Source organism: Polyodon spathula, chromosome 6 (genome assembly GCF_017654505.1).
Source record: "Polyodon spathula isolate WHYD16114869_AA chromosome 6, ASM1765450v1, whole genome shotgun sequence".
In the NCBI taxonomy this organism is placed as follows: Eukaryota; Metazoa; Chordata; class Actinopteri; order Acipenseriformes; family Polyodontidae; genus Polyodon; species Polyodon spathula.
Window position 1 is genome coordinate 69,044,766 of NC_054539.1, and position 16,029 is coordinate 69,060,794.

Consider the following 16,029-nt stretch of genomic DNA (forward strand, 5'->3'; position numbering starts at 1 on the left):
CCTGAGTGACGCATTGAAATATCTGCAAGGAGCGATCTGTACATTAAAAAAAATACCATACCAATGCCAAGGAAAACCATGGATTGTTCCAGACACTTTTAAAAACTGCTGGAACGAAGCAGGGTAAAAAGACTCATCCAGCCCCTGCCCAGATACTGAGGGTCATTGTGATGGTCCTGGCTGAGCAAAGCCTTCACAGGCACTGTCTTGCAGTTGAAGGGTTCCATAGTAGTTATCCTGCAGAGCATGTGCTCTCTTCCTCAATGCAAAGAAAATTGGTGATGGAGTTGAAAATCATGTGTAACGTGTAAGTGCATTAATTAGTTACATAGAGTATATATATAAAATGGGGATTGATTTTATTCTCAATACACGGACAGTAAAACGCCACTGACATGTATCTGGGTAACGGATATTCGAGTGCTGACAGAACTTCAAAATCACAACCTTGCAAAAAAGAGCTGGTTAAAAAAACACATTCCCTCAGAAGTGTTGAAAACAAAAAAGGCGAAACTCTAAACACTTGTATTAATCAAACTATGAGACTCCTGTGTGCATTACTGCCTTGAGCTGCTCAGTTAGGATTGTCATTATTTTATTGACATGTATTAAAACAATTGCAATGACTGTGGCAATACCATAGTTTCCACATTGGGGGGTCATGTAAGGATACTTGCAAAGTGATTTGCGGGTGCAAAACCCCCATAATGCTGCCGTAAATCTTGTTTAGCAGCCATAAAGTCTGAATTTACCCTCCGCTAAAAATGTGGCGAATGTAAAGAACGGTGTTCACCTGGTATTCTGCACCCGCTATCGAATTTGCACTTTGCCTTCACTAATCCATTACAATTATATTGAAATGCAACCAAATGAAGAAAAGAGCATGGCAGTGGGTGGGATCTGGATACTAAGCAGGTGAAAACATTATAATGTAATGTCAGGATTTTGCTTTGCCCTTAGGCAATTGCTGACCCTCCAAAAACTTTACCCCTCTTCTTACAAGGTGCAAACTGAGAAATTAAGAGTAAAACACTCACCTGCAGAGACCCGCCATTGGCTTCAGGATGGCTGCTGTGGTACATTTCCTGATGCGGCAACACGTTGGAAGAGAAGGGCAAGATGAAGAAGACCCTGCATATTCAATCCCAGGGTCACTTTGTTTGGAATGCTGGAGGATGAGGTGCTAAAGCGTTACCGTCTCAATCCGCAGGTCATCCTTGACCTAATAGTTAAACTGAGGAATGTTCCAGACCCCAGCGTCAATCTAGGGACCGCTATCCATGCACATGTGAAAGTGTTGTGTTCTCTGCACAACCCTGCTTCCTTCTCTGGTTCCTTTCAGACCACATTTGGAATGTCTGCCAAGGAAGCCCAATCCACATTCTCCAGTGCTTGGCAAATTTCTGGATCTTAAGGATACTTAACTGATGTTGGCTGAAGCTTTTCCAAACAACTCTTTTTCATACTGAGTGGCCTCAGCCATAAAGACTCTCAGCTCCTTCTCAGAAAACATTTTCTTTTCCGTGAGCCAAGAGGATTTTGCTGCACGTCCTCTAATATTTTTTTTGGTTTGTATTTTCATGCTCCACAAACATCATACAGCGACTACTGCTCTCTGTACTCCTAACTCTGCAAGTGCGGCCACTAAAGATGCACTCATTGAGACCCTCATTGTCATAATTGCAGATCATTATTTGTGCGTGTTGAGAAATTTGCATTGCTCTTAAGCTTACATAGGGCACAATGCAAAATAGTTGCCTGAACGCAATGCAATTATTTGCACTGTGCCTATACTTACATCACCCCCTAAATCTCATTTTCAAATCTACGGTACCTTTTGACTGAGTATACACAGGGCTGTGCCAGCCATGAAAAATGACGAGGCACTTGCCCATGCTCCCCCCCCCCAACTAACTTAAGAAAAAATATATGAGGACATTATTATATGTTTTTTATTTAAATACACAAGTTTAGTTAAAAGGTTGTTTTTTTCTGACTAAGATACTGTTATATAATTTTGAGTGCCTGAGGTTCTATTAGTGTCAAGCAAGATTGCAATTGAAGTACATGAAAAGTAAAATATAAAGCACCTAAAAAATAAAAGGAAATCTCTACAGCAGAGGTTATTGCCTTCCAGTCAAGTCCATTGTTCGTAAAGATACGTTAGCCCTTGATCAACACCTGGAAGACCTGAATAATTTGATTGTTAAAAAGGTGCAGAAGTTATAGTATATTACATGAAGACAAGGATAAATAGATATCACTGAACTATTCACGAAGATGTCACTGATTTGCTTTTTAATGCTTATAAATATTACAGAAGCAAGATTATTAAGAAACTTTTTAAAAATACACCCGAACATGGACTCCAGCCACTCCCCCAAGTTTTGTGTTGTGTGCCTCTAAGGCGTGGTTTACGTGCGTGAGAATGTGACATAGCACACACGTATCACGCACATTCCTCACGCTATAGGTATGTGCATGGCCAAAACACTTTGCGACTTAAAAGGGTAGGTAAGTCGCCTTCACACAAAAAATCCTTGTAAATTGACAATTTTTTTTTTTTTTTAATGGAAACGTGTCTAAAAGCCGTACCTTCTATTCTCAAGACTTCAGCAGTGAAGATTCTGTTTAAATTTCTGCTATAAATGTATATTACATAAAGTATATTAACTGAAATTGTATTGTGTTAAACTGATAACGATAATAAAAGATACATGATTAAAACATTTATTTTAAATGCAGGGCCTATATATATTGTGCATTATTTTATTCTTACGGATCTGACTGCCCCAATGTGACGGGCATAAGAAATGTACTGAATAAACTTTTCAGATGTACTAGTTATTTCAGGGGAAAAATGCAGCTATCTCTGCAAAACAAGTCTTATAGTTAATCCACTTGAACAGGATCATTGCGAATCTGATTTGGCATGCTGCAATCAGGATCTTGTTTAGTCTCATTTAGCCAGATGATCCATCTGGGGTGATTAACTTCTCATACACTACAATTGGGATTAGCAGGTGTACTAACTTTAGTCCAATCAAGTGGACTAAACCAGTTAAATCCAGGAGTTGGACAGATCAAATGGACTCCATTTGGTACGCTGCAATTGACCCATACAGAACGAAAGTTACAAAGAGTGGACGAATGGTATACACTGGATCCAGAATAACAAAAAGAAATCACAACATTCTACTGCCAGAAGCTTTGCACCATCCCCATGGAATTTGGATTCAGGTATTTATTATTATTATTATTATTATTATTATTATTATTATATTATTATAAATTTTAGGTCCTCAACCTGTCTCAGTTATAGTACCTCTGAGGTAAACCATGCGGTGGAGGTGGTCCACCACACGACGTTAACTGGGTAATGTCTGTTTCAAATGTTTCTCACCTGCTTACCTATGTGACCTAGGTCTTATTTTATTCTTTAGTGTTGTAAGATGACCCTCACTTCACGGGGTCCTTCTAAGTCGTATTTTTTTGTACCAGCAGAGGGTGAATATTACTTCCCCCATATTATTAGAGAGGATGAACTATCCCTGTCCACCAGATCATTTCTCTGATGGACGGAAAATTAACCTTGAAGTCGTTCCGTACGACGCCTGAAGACTTTGACGGGTAGACACTCGAAAGGGGGTATCCATCGACTGACGGGAGTTTTCTGACTTCTTCTGCAGACGTTTTACAGAAGAGACGTTATCCCCTTCTTCTAATATCATCACAACCTACTGTCTACTCTTAGAAGCTTTGCACAATCCAATGGAATGTGATTAATTGAAAGAGTATGGATGTATTATTAGTAATATTATTATTATTCTGTATTATTTTACCTTTCCTGCTTCTGACGCCGCCCATTCATTATTAGAAGAAGAAGAAGAAGAAGATTATGTAGTGGGAAATGTGGACAAGTAGGTTAGCCTATTTGTAGATTTAATACCAGTATTTGGAAAATGTACTCTACTAAACATTTGGAGTGGAGATTTTTTATATCACTAACGTGAATTGCTGGATTTTAGCTCAGTTCGGAGACTACCGTAAGGGTCAGAACTGCTGAAGCTTCCCTTCTGTAGGAAACATTTAACATGCCAGCACTTGGGGTAATAGGGGAACTGGATTAGGGTCCCACCAGTTCCCGGGGTGGTTGCACATGATTGGCGTGTGCCAGTGTGCATCTGGGATAGCACGTTACAGGGAATGATTGACAGCTAAGGGTCTGTTGGGTGTCGTTGCAGGTTTTATTTGGGTTATTATAGGTGTATGACTCCCGGGTGGGCAGGATAAGGGTTTTCATTAGTTAGGGATGTGTGGGCTAGCCTGGGAGAGTTTACAGTGAGCTTGATCATTGAGACCGGCAAGCTGCCAGAGTAGGCTGGCTTCTAATCAGTGAAGAGAAGTAAAGGAAAATTTGTGCCTTTAAAATGTGGTCATTGGTTATTATTGTGTATTATGTATTTTTACACATAAATGAAGCACTTGCTTGGCTTTAGATAAGGATGTTTGCCACGTTTGTTCTACCAGTAGTGAGGCTGGTTTATGCTTCAACGGTGAAACTGTTACTAGGATTTCTAGTGTCCCAGGGAGACTGGTCACCAGAGTTGAATTCTCCTGCTGGTTGCAAGACTGAAGCAGTGTTCTAGTGCGGTTAATATTAAAGTACAGTTAGTCATTTTTAAACTGCAGTCTCACCACACTGCTGTTTGCATAGGTCTACTGAACCTTATTAAGACGCATTACAATATATGAATATTCCTGTGTTTCCGTTGTTACTTTACAGTGCACGCTTCCTTTCCAGACATGTTGAATATAAAAAGGAAGGATCACTGATTTAAAATGTTGAAATAGAAAGTTTTTTTAAAGGTCTGTAGTGAGCCTTTGTTACTGCTGTGATGTGAGTTTTAGCAGCTCAGAGATTAGGTGTGAATGTAAGGCAAAGCCAGCCAGCTCATTAACCATTTTATGGAGAGCTGGCTGGCTTTCATTTATAATTAATAACAGAGCAGCAAGACTGAGAGAACCGAAGGGACTGAAATACTGAAAATACCCGGTAGGGAAGATGAATTACATAAATAAAAGACAATAATTTATTTATTGAATTTATTCAAATTTTCCTAACCAAGATATGCCCTATTTAGATATAGTGTCCTCTATAAATTACTTGAACTCAGAAGCAATTTAATATTTAATCACATACAGTTTTTTTTTTTTTTTTTTTTTTTTTTGGCATAATGGATTGAATAATTATTGTTATTTGAATCTACCTGGAGTTGGTACAAGGGTCCCCTCTGCAGTGACCCTACAATGATCGGACTGTGACCCCATTAAGATGCTGGTTTGTGGGTTCAACCAATAACCTACAACGATATGAGAAAAATATCCCTGCACCCATTATCTGGGGTAGCTCCACGTTGCAGAAACATTGCTAATGTATGCCCAGCCAAAGACTTCCAGGCCCAGTATTTAAGTTCAATACATCTCTGCTCTGGTAAGTAAGATTTGATAGTGCAGACAAAATGAACAGTCTGTTGCTCAGTGCCACATTCAGAAGGCAGTGTCACAACAAATAAATCACTGGGTTCCCATGGTGACAGCAGACTCGGTAAAATGAGTTCCAGTCAGAATCACTGTCATTGAATTTCAGTTTCTTTTAGTACTTCTTATTACTAGTGATTAGTGAGCACTGCCAAGTGTGTCTAATTGTTTGTTTGTTTTTTGTGGTATTGTTTCTTTGCCTGCCTGATTGGTTGTTTTTTTTTTAGTTTGTTCCATTTTTAAAAACCTTGAATTTCATGCTTTAAATTAACTATTGTGACATAATGTACGTTTTCACATACAAATGTACCATAATATTGTTTTCTAATATATGTTTCTGTGCCTTTCTTAGTTGAGAGGCTGGAGTTTTCTTTTTTATTTCAAAGTGTTTTCAAAGGTTTAATGAGCACAGTTTGTAGCAGCAGCCATTCACAGAAGTCAGGAAGAAATCAAGGTCAGAGAGTAAAAAAAGAATTAAAAAATACACCGAACACTTGGAAAACAACACCAAAAACACTGTCAGGGATCTTAAAGCTGTGAAAATGTCATGGTATTTTTTGTTTAACAAGTAATTACTTAAAGCTCAAAGCTCTGCTAGTTTCTATTGCCAGGTTTTTTTTTTTTTTGTTTGTTTTTTTTGGCAACTACAGTGTAGTTCATCATTAATTTGCACCATTGATCCTGGCATATATTTATCTTGGAGGCTGGACTGGCTATAGATTGTTTTATAAAGTGCTACATTATTAAGCACATTATCATTTAGAGGAAAAAGGTTTTCAACAGTGCACACTTGTAGTCAGCATTCAAATATTTAATAGTTTTTCCTATTGATAAAAGGTTATTTTTTTATTGCCTGACCGAGCCCATAACAGATTGGCACCTCCTCCCTTATTGGCAGAATCTATTTGCTGAATGCTAATTGCCACTAAAATCCTGCAACTGCAAACGTAGTAAAGGTGAAGAAAATTGGGGTTGCTATGGTGATGAGGGTACCCATAAAAACATAATGTATTTGTCTGTAAAAGATCCTGTTTGAAATTCAACATGAAACCCAAGTAAATGATCTTCACCACAGCCCATGTAAATAACTGGCTGTCTTTTATACAGAGAGTTTGTTTACTATTCTGTGAATGTCATTGGGTATCCATATTGAACAGGATTTGCGCATATAACGAATCTGAGTTTGCATGCTACAAAGATGGCATTGTTTGTCATCCATACCTTTCAACACTAATACCAACAGTATAAAGAAGCAAAATCAAACAGACAGCTGAACCAATGCATCTACCACCTGACCTCACATCATTAAAGTGTTGATGTAGATAAGGGGGCATTTTAAAGAGTATATAAAAGGGTGTTTTTATTTTTTGTGTTACATGTTCCCATGTGTTGCTACACTGTTTAAGTAAGGTATGTGAATTGTTTTCATTTTTGATTTTTTTTTTCACTTTTAAATTGCAGTGCTCTCTGGCTTTTTCTGTTGTTGCTCCAAGATGGCCTCTCGTGTATTTCTCAGAACTACATTTCCCGTCATCCTCCTACTCACTGGTAAATCCATCTGTTACATATGTGAGCAGGAGGATGATGGGAAATGGAGTTTGAGTGGTCCATGTAGGTCCATGTGAAGCCATCTTGGAGGCAATGGAATGCAATTTAAAAGTTTTAAAATTTGATCAAAGTGCAAAATAAATAATTAAAAAAATACACACACCTTACTTAAACAGTTGTAGCAACACATGGGAACATGTAACACAATAAAATAAAAAGGTCCTTATGTACCCTTTAAAGTTCTAAGGTTGGATACACATTACCTAACAGAAGTTCAAATCTTTGGTAGTTTTTTTTAAGAACATTTTGCCAGTTTTTACTGAATGGATAATCATATTTTACAGCTTAAAAGAAACTGTGTTCTATGAAAAATAAACAACAGCAATTGTGTTTTTATGATATAAAAAAAATACCTCTAACTTTTTTTTTTTATAAGCCATGGTTGAGTTCTAACAGGTAGAAATGGTACAGTAATATTGCTATTGAAAACCAGGGTTTCTCTTTACTGTACTATTGTCTTTGAAACAACATGTAAAAGAACAAACATTTTCTTTGGCACATTCGCAATTGAATTCGTCCACCTTTATACACAAAAATGCATGGCTGGTTTTATTGACCACACAATGACATACAAACAGAATTGAGCAATGTCTTAGAACACATCTTTGAACTTTTACAGTCCTCTTTTTTTTTACCCACAGTAAACCACAATAAACAGTAAAGCCTGCAACCTTGACGTTAGGGCTTCATGACCTCACCTGTCAATCGATGGCCACCGACATACCTCCACCTTCACTTATTCACCTTTTACCTCGATAATTAAGGATTGCAGTACCCGGTGGTCTTAAGCTACAGCGAGACGTGACATCCATGAGCAAGCACATGAGACCTGACCCATTGCTAGGTTTACAGGCGTTCATTTTAAGGACATTACAGTCCATCCCTTTTCTCCCATGCTCACAATCAGCAGTCTCTTTTTTTTCTATCTGGTTGAGTGTTCACTATCATTTCAGCATGACGAGATCAGGTTCTATTGAAATCAATAGCTGGGTTTATGTGATAGCAGCATGTCTCAGTATAATGCTCTGTAATTGCAGCAGTAGTTAAGAATTCTGCCCTCATGATCAAGGCTCAAATCTCAGTTCGCTTGAATCTCAAAGTCAGGTATCACTGGTCTATGATATAGCCACACTGACTGAGTGGCTAAATTTGGCCTAAATTTAGCCTTTCCTTATCTATTGTTAGCTTGGCTTTAAGACTTTGTAAGTTAGAGAGACAATGTTGTAGCCTGTCATTGTGCAGCTGCTTAGGGAAGTTGCTGTTGCCAGCGACTGCTTTAGTCACTTTATCAGATTTGTCCAGTGTAGTCAGTTTTATTAACACATTCCTTGTTTCAGAACAAAGTGATAAATCTACCAGGCTGCTTTCAATGTGCTCAGTGGGACAGTTTGTAAAAGGCTGGCCAGCTGACACATTAGCAGTCTGGTTGACAAATGACTTTGTTTAAAACATGTAAAGTGCTAAATAAAACGTCTACATTTCAAAGAAAGGCTTTTCATTTGTGTTGCAGACAAAAACACACTCGTAACATATAAATACTACACCACCAATAACATTTTGCTGAATGAAAGTGCAGTAGATGAAACATAATCCATTCAAATATTATTTTTAAAAATGTACATGCTCTGAATAATCACTTTTGCTGATGGTTAACTGTTGTATTTTCTAAAACATTTTATCCAGAAAATGTTCCACTGATGTATGATTTCCATGGTAACCGTGAGGAAGTACAGATTTTAAGACAAGACAACCATTTACTTTGTTCATAAAGTAATCTGCAGAGTAGACTGTAATTACATACTTCAGGACCTTGTTCATAAACAACCTCCAGGCTTTGCTTAACCAATTTTAATGTTGTTAATGACCAATAAATCCCTGGTAATTCACCAGCTTGCTTGACTGAGTGCTCTTGAATATGGCCAAATTAATGAAGACCTGCTGAAAACCAGCCAGATAAGATTTGTTTTTGATTGCCTTTGATTAGAACAATCATTAACATTTCTGTCTCCTACATTGTACATAACCAGCCAATATCTTTTTCAACATAAATACTTTTCTTGTGTTCGGACTAACTGGTTCGGTGTTTGGCAATTATATTTTAATGTAAGGCAGCGAGAAAGTAAAGAAAGTAATGTTTGGGATACTCTGGTGACACAACTAATCTGCGTGACCATTTAATGAGATGGCACCCTAGAAAACATCAAACAAAATCTGCATGTATTCATCTGAACAACCCCAGAGTAAAAATCAAGAAAAACAACCAAGATCGTTCCAAAAGTTGTATCTTTGGTCAGAAGTATGAAGTATCCCGGCAACGTCAGTCCCTAGTGATCAGGTATTCAATGATGCTGGACAGATTGTAAGCAAGTGCCAGTCATCCCTTAGTAATTAAAATAAAAGCCAGGGACAACACTTTTTTTTTTCCCCCCATGATTGGTTGTTATGGATTTAAACAAATTTTATTTCTTTTTTTATTTTGCTTTCACCCCCAATTGGTACACATGAATAAAGTAAAAATATATATATATATATATATAGTAATTACTATATGCATAAACAGATGTAATCAATTTAATATGCAATTAAATCGTTACTAGCAATTTTGCAATGTTACACAGTAATCCACAGGTATTACCAGTACTTAGTTGTTGTTTTTTTTTTGTTTGTTTGTTTGTTTTGTTTTTTTACCCCGTCATAATGTCGATAAATTGATGCATCTGCTTTTTTGCAGAACGATATATCGATAGTGAAAAATTAGGGATCACCCCATGGCAAGCCTTGATACATCTGTAGTGAACAATGAAAACAGTTAAGAGAATCACTAAGTTACTTGTTTATAACAAATCAACTGCTAATGAATCTTTAGGAATCACACATTTGCCAAATCTGCCCTAATGCAGGATAAATGCAGTTATTATTATTTTTATGAATACGGTATCAAAAGGCAATAATGAAAACTATCTGCATTACAGCAACTAAAATAATGTTAAAACACACTCATGACAAGTACTTGCGTTGTTGCACATGACCTCATTGATAACTACTCCATTTCTTTTTTCCTTAGTAGAGTATGCATTTCCGATGATAATATAAAATAACAGTTTGAAACACAGCAGCTGAATGGCGTTCACGTAGTTGATTTTCATTGGTTAATTAGCCTTGGTACGGTGCATACAGCACTACTGTTGGATGACAATGACGGGAGAGTGGAATCCGAGCCTGATCCACTTCATACAGCCGCACTTCACGATCCGGCTCCAGTGAAACAAAACTCCATTCCTTTAAAAAAAAAAAAAAAGAAATCATGTTAATACAGTGTGTTACTGATCTCACGGCCTGAAGTGCTTAGACCAAGCTTTTTTTAAGCCAGTTTGTGCAGAAATGATGCAGCATACATTTATAATTTTAAATTTCAGGTGTTTAAAATTTCTTGAAGAAAGGCATTGTAAAAAATCTTTTATCGGAACAAAAAAAGCAAAGCCAGGGAAATCCCCCCCCACCCCCCACCCCAATCAAATCGCACCCTGCTTTAGGCAAAGCACATGGGTTATAATGACAAGCGGTGGACTGGTTTGGGATCCTGTCCATCTGACGGTAATCGTGGAGGTTGGAGAGCGTTCACACCAGTAAATGTGGGTGAAGCAAGTTGTTGCTGAGTCTTTCAAGTCTGTTAAAAGATACTGGAACACCCGACCAAATTGTAATCAGTCTCTAATATCAGTTTAAAAAAAAAAAAAAAAAAAAGCTCAGCCACGTTAAGCTGGGTGACAAGCAAACCCCCAAAACTGAGACAATGTGATGCAACACATGCCATGGTATAATGATAAACTGGGAAAATGCGATGCAACACATGTTATGTTATAATGATTTTAGCACAACTACTTCCCCGTCTTTCCAACTACATCCTTATATAAAAGCAGGAGGCAATAATCAACCCCCTCTTTCTAGCTAGGGGGGGTAATAGGGAAAATTAAAGAAAATGACTCATTGAGTGCTAGTGTCTGCAGATTGGTGTGGTTGTGTGGGCTGGTGTTTGGAGGAATGTCTCAGTTCACACTTCACCACCACTTGCAGCTTTAGGCTTAACGTCCTGGCTGTACATCAAGCAATTATAAATATTTCTCTGCTCATAACTTTTTGAAGTAGGATAGGAGAAAGGAGGAGTAAATCTGAGAACTGCCAAACAAGTGCAATAGAAAAAGGGAAAAATGAGACTGAAACACACAAGAAAAATGTAACCGAAGCACACTATGCTTTGCTGAAAGTAAGATAATAAAACATTCTGTATCAGGTGATCAAGTGTGCAAAGCACACCTACAACCAAAAACATACGTAAGCAATTCAAATACCCAGATAATACCCAGAGAATTACTGCCGTAAGGAAACGTAACTGGAAATTCTAAATTACAGAGTAAATTGAGGGTAAAATAACTGGGCCAGTTCAGGGCCAGACTATGTCTATTACATATTTAACACAATAGAATTAAAGAAATGGAAATCATTTTTTTTAGTACAAGATTCACAAAATGAACCTGGGGCCACTTACAGTATAGCAAAAATGAATATTCAACCTCTGAGCTAAAGGTACATCTCTGCTAGTTCAGATCAGCAGGTATTCTGCCTCACCAGACTTCACGAATGTAACAGAAACAGTCATATCTACAATGTAAGAAGGTTCTTTTAATCTCAACTTTCTGAAGGCACATTTAATTAGAGACTATATTGGTTTCTGTCTTCCCTGTTTGACAGTGTGCAATCAAGGGGCCGTTCTGATTTGCCAGCCCAATCCTACAATATGACTCTCACTCATCACTAAGTACCCAAAATTTAAAAACTATTTTAAGTATTTAAGGGGCGATCCATCAACAGCCTGGTCAATAACCCTTCAGACTCAGAGATAATAAACAAATAGAGTGACAGGTGACAGCAGCACATTATTTAGTGAGACAGCAAACAGCAAGAGCAAGTTTCAATTGGTATTGCTGTAAAGGAGTATTAGTGGTTATCTTTTTACATTTGCGACAAGGTTATTGCATCAGTGTCCTCCGCCCCCCGCCCCGTGAAGAAATGTCTTAATGCCTGGGATTTCTTTTTAATAAGAATGTAACTGAAGTGCTAGGTTATTCCCAGCTCGACCTGTTTCACACAGAGGATCAAAGTGGGAAAAGAGAAAGGAAAAATAAATGAAAATGCCAATGTGCTTAGAAAGATTTCTCCAAACTAAAAGCCTTGCCAACAAAGAAGGGTATTTGAAGAGCAATCAACCTGTCAGTTATTTTTAAACAAAATTTGCTTGCTCCACTTCACCACCATTGGAAAAACCATGGGGGGTCCCACCAAAGGGATGTGTCACTGCTTAAATTGTGAAGGGAGTTTGGCATATCCAGTTAATATAAAGGTTATTTTCGATCAGAAAATGGATCGTGGCACAGTGGGACTTTTTTGTTTCTTTATGCAGCAGAAGAGCTTAATAAACCAGTACTGAAGTGAAAGCCAAATAAACACGTTCTAGTTGTCTTTAACTTTTTCACTGTCAACCTAAACAGAACACTGCTCTCCCTGCTGTGCACCAGGAAAAATGGCATCTTTGCACCTTGTTTCTTAAAATCTGTGTTGAAGTATATTACAAACAGAAACAGAAGTGTTGAATTATTGATATAATTTAAGAGAAAATGTGAATGACAGGATCTTGGAACTAGTAGCTGTATTTCATATCAAAGTATTTTCAAAATGGTTCAAACTTTAACACTGTCCTAAAGTTACTTGGTATTTCCTTGTTGTTGATTTTTTTAAACTTTAATATATAATATACATATTTTTCAGAAATACAATAAACTGTTGCTTCATGGTATTTAACTTCCTGTGCTGTAGTCTCTGTCCAGTGTCCAATGGTAGAAGTTGCTTTGTAACAGTAACTACGTGAGCCTATTTGAAAAAAATATGCATATCACAAACGAAAACTAACAATAATCTTCGGCACAATGACAGTGTTAATGTCGCTGATGGTAATGGAAGGAATGCATTATGGGTTTATCTAAGTGTATTTAGAGTATTTTTTTATGTATTTAATGTTTTACAAGGATAACCTAATTGAAACAAAGCATCTGATTTTTCGACAAACCTGTATGGACAGAAAAGGCAAGACAACAATCATTTACAAATACATGCATTCATATACTTTATATAATAAACTGTTTGACAAATTATCAAATGCAATAAACAGGTGCATATATCTCACCCAAGCAAGTTGCATTTCAGTGAACGAGGCTCCAAATGTGGACCAGGTGTTTTTTCAAGTGATTCAGAGAAGGGTGGGATTATGAATATTAATGTTAGGATCTGATCTTCTGTATCTTCAAAGGCTTTTCCATCATGTTCTAAATAAGAATATGCAAGACTAATCTCAGGGCTAACAAGTATGACCTATGGTGCCATATGTTGAGGAAACTGAAACTCATTAGCCTACAATAAAGCAGGGTTAGGGGAGACTTGACTTTTTTCGAAATCCATTATAGGAGTTATTACTGGAGCTCAGGACCAGAGTACACAGCTGGAAGTGCAGAAGAGACCAGAAGAGGGTATCGAGTGTATGGAATGGATTGCCAAGCCACACTGATGATGCTGAATCGCTGGGATCCTTTAACAGCAGACTAGATGAGGTTCAGGGATCAATCGCCAATGAGGAAGTGGGCAAGTATGAATGGGCTGAATGGACTTTCAATTGTAACTTTCCGTATGTTATGTTATTTGAAATTAAATGAAGTTATAATGAGCATGTGTGTCTTTACAGCAGTGTTTTGATGCTTGTTGCTATGATGTAGTGAAAAGAGAGGGAAGTACGTATTGTGTACAACAGGTATTACATCAGGTTGACTAAAATATAACCTATGGCAGTAACTTCAATCCTACCGCAGCCCACACCTGGTTTAATACAAGGTGCCTTTCAATTGTCAACTTTGAGTCTCTGTCAGTTAGGATTAAATACATAGTCCAGATGCAGTACAGGACAAAAACTGCAATTACCCTAAGACCCGTTGCTCTGCCACTCAAATGGAATCACTTACTTCACAGCGTGGATCATATATTTTTCTTTCTATCATCTTCAGTGTTAACACATCATTTCCTTCTGACACTTTGGTTTCTTAATTAACCATCCCAGTCCTTCAGTCATAGAGACCATTGTTGCTCAAAATGAGGTATAAGATTGCATGGCTTTGACACATACTGTGCAGTGCTGCATCTCTTTCTTTTTAACAAAGAGACAGCTGAAATGCAATAGAATAGTGCAGCTTTATGCTTGCAGTTCTGTTCCTAACGATGACTCGTTATGAAGCTCCCTTCAATCCTTCAATATGCAGTAAGCATGTACCAGTAATGATAAACACTTTGTATGATATTTGAATGAATTTCTACACAAGACACATGTACCACACATGTAAAACAAATGGCTCAATGGTTATTAGTAAAGAAGGCAATTGCCTTTGGGTTGCTAAGAATTGGTTTGAGTCCAGAGCTGACTCCTGATACAAATGAGGAAAGACTGGACATAATTGGCTAACACAAAGAGGTTATCCTGCAAATAATGTGTGTGTGTGTGTGTGTGTGTGTGTGTGTGTGTGTGGGACTGTCAGGTTGGCAGGGATGGGGTGAAATCTGTCCCTGCCAGCAGTCACAGGTGTGGCCATCCCCCAATTAGGTAATTGATGCTGATCGGAGAGTGGCCACATGTATAAAAGGAACCAGAAATCCTTTGTTTGGAGTTTGTGTTGTGTCTGTAGTGAAGGATAATGCCCAGCCTACACGTAATTTATTCCTTTGTTTGAACATATTATTTGGCCCTTATGCCAGTTGTTTTGTTCCTGATACTGTGTTTGTTTTGTTAATAAATGTGTACACCAGTGCTTAAACTGCAGCTTTCTTTCTCTGGGTCTCTGTTGCCAGTAACAACTTGAGCTGTGAGGCTACTCTGTCACATGTGGTGTGGGATAGTGCCTCATGGGGCGCGAGCAAGAATGCAGTTTAAAAGAATGAAAAAGGATAATTGGATCTGCTGGAACCCTGGTATCCCAAAACCAGTGGGATGGCAGACTGAAGGACATCCTCAGTGGCCTTGAGGACGAAGGTTGGTGCCTTGCCTGTGGAGAGTTTGGGCACAATGTGGTATGCTGCCGCCTCCAAGTGGAAGAGGGGGAGCTGCCTGCCCAAAGGCTGGAGAAGATGGAACTGCCTGCCCCAGAACAAAAGGGGAGGAGTCGCCATTCCCAGAGGCAAGCAAAGAAGCCTGTGCCATCTCTAACGCCAGAAAGCCGTAAAGGGAGGAGCTTCCTCGGCTCCAGTCAGCATGGCAACCGCCGGGCCACCCTCAGTAGCCGCTACACCTGCTGCTGCTGATGGGAGTACAGAGAGAGCCAGCCGCTACACCTGCTACTGAGGGGAGCACGGAGAGAGCCAGCCGTAATACCTGCTGCTGAGGGGAGCATGGAGAGAGCCAGCCATAACACCTGCTGCTGAGGGGAGCACAGAGAGCTAGCCACATGTCCACGTCCAGAGGGCTCAGTTCCTGCACTGCTGCCAGCACCACTGCTAGCACCACTGCCAGAGTCCCCAGCGTTGCACATGGTTCGCCCATCCCAATGCTTCAACGTTGATGCTGGTCCAATCTAGTTTTGCCTATGCCAATTACATTGGCAAGTCTAGTTTTGCATTTCTACACTCTCCCCTGCCAGCTTCAAAGTGTGTGCTGGGGTACCTGCCTCACCTCCACTTCTGACAACAATGTAGCGATGGTGTGCTGGATTTCCAGCAGAGGTGCAGAGAAGGCAGGACACCAGGGCTGGTTTTAATAGTAGTTAAAACCACTCTTTTTATTAGCTCTCTCTA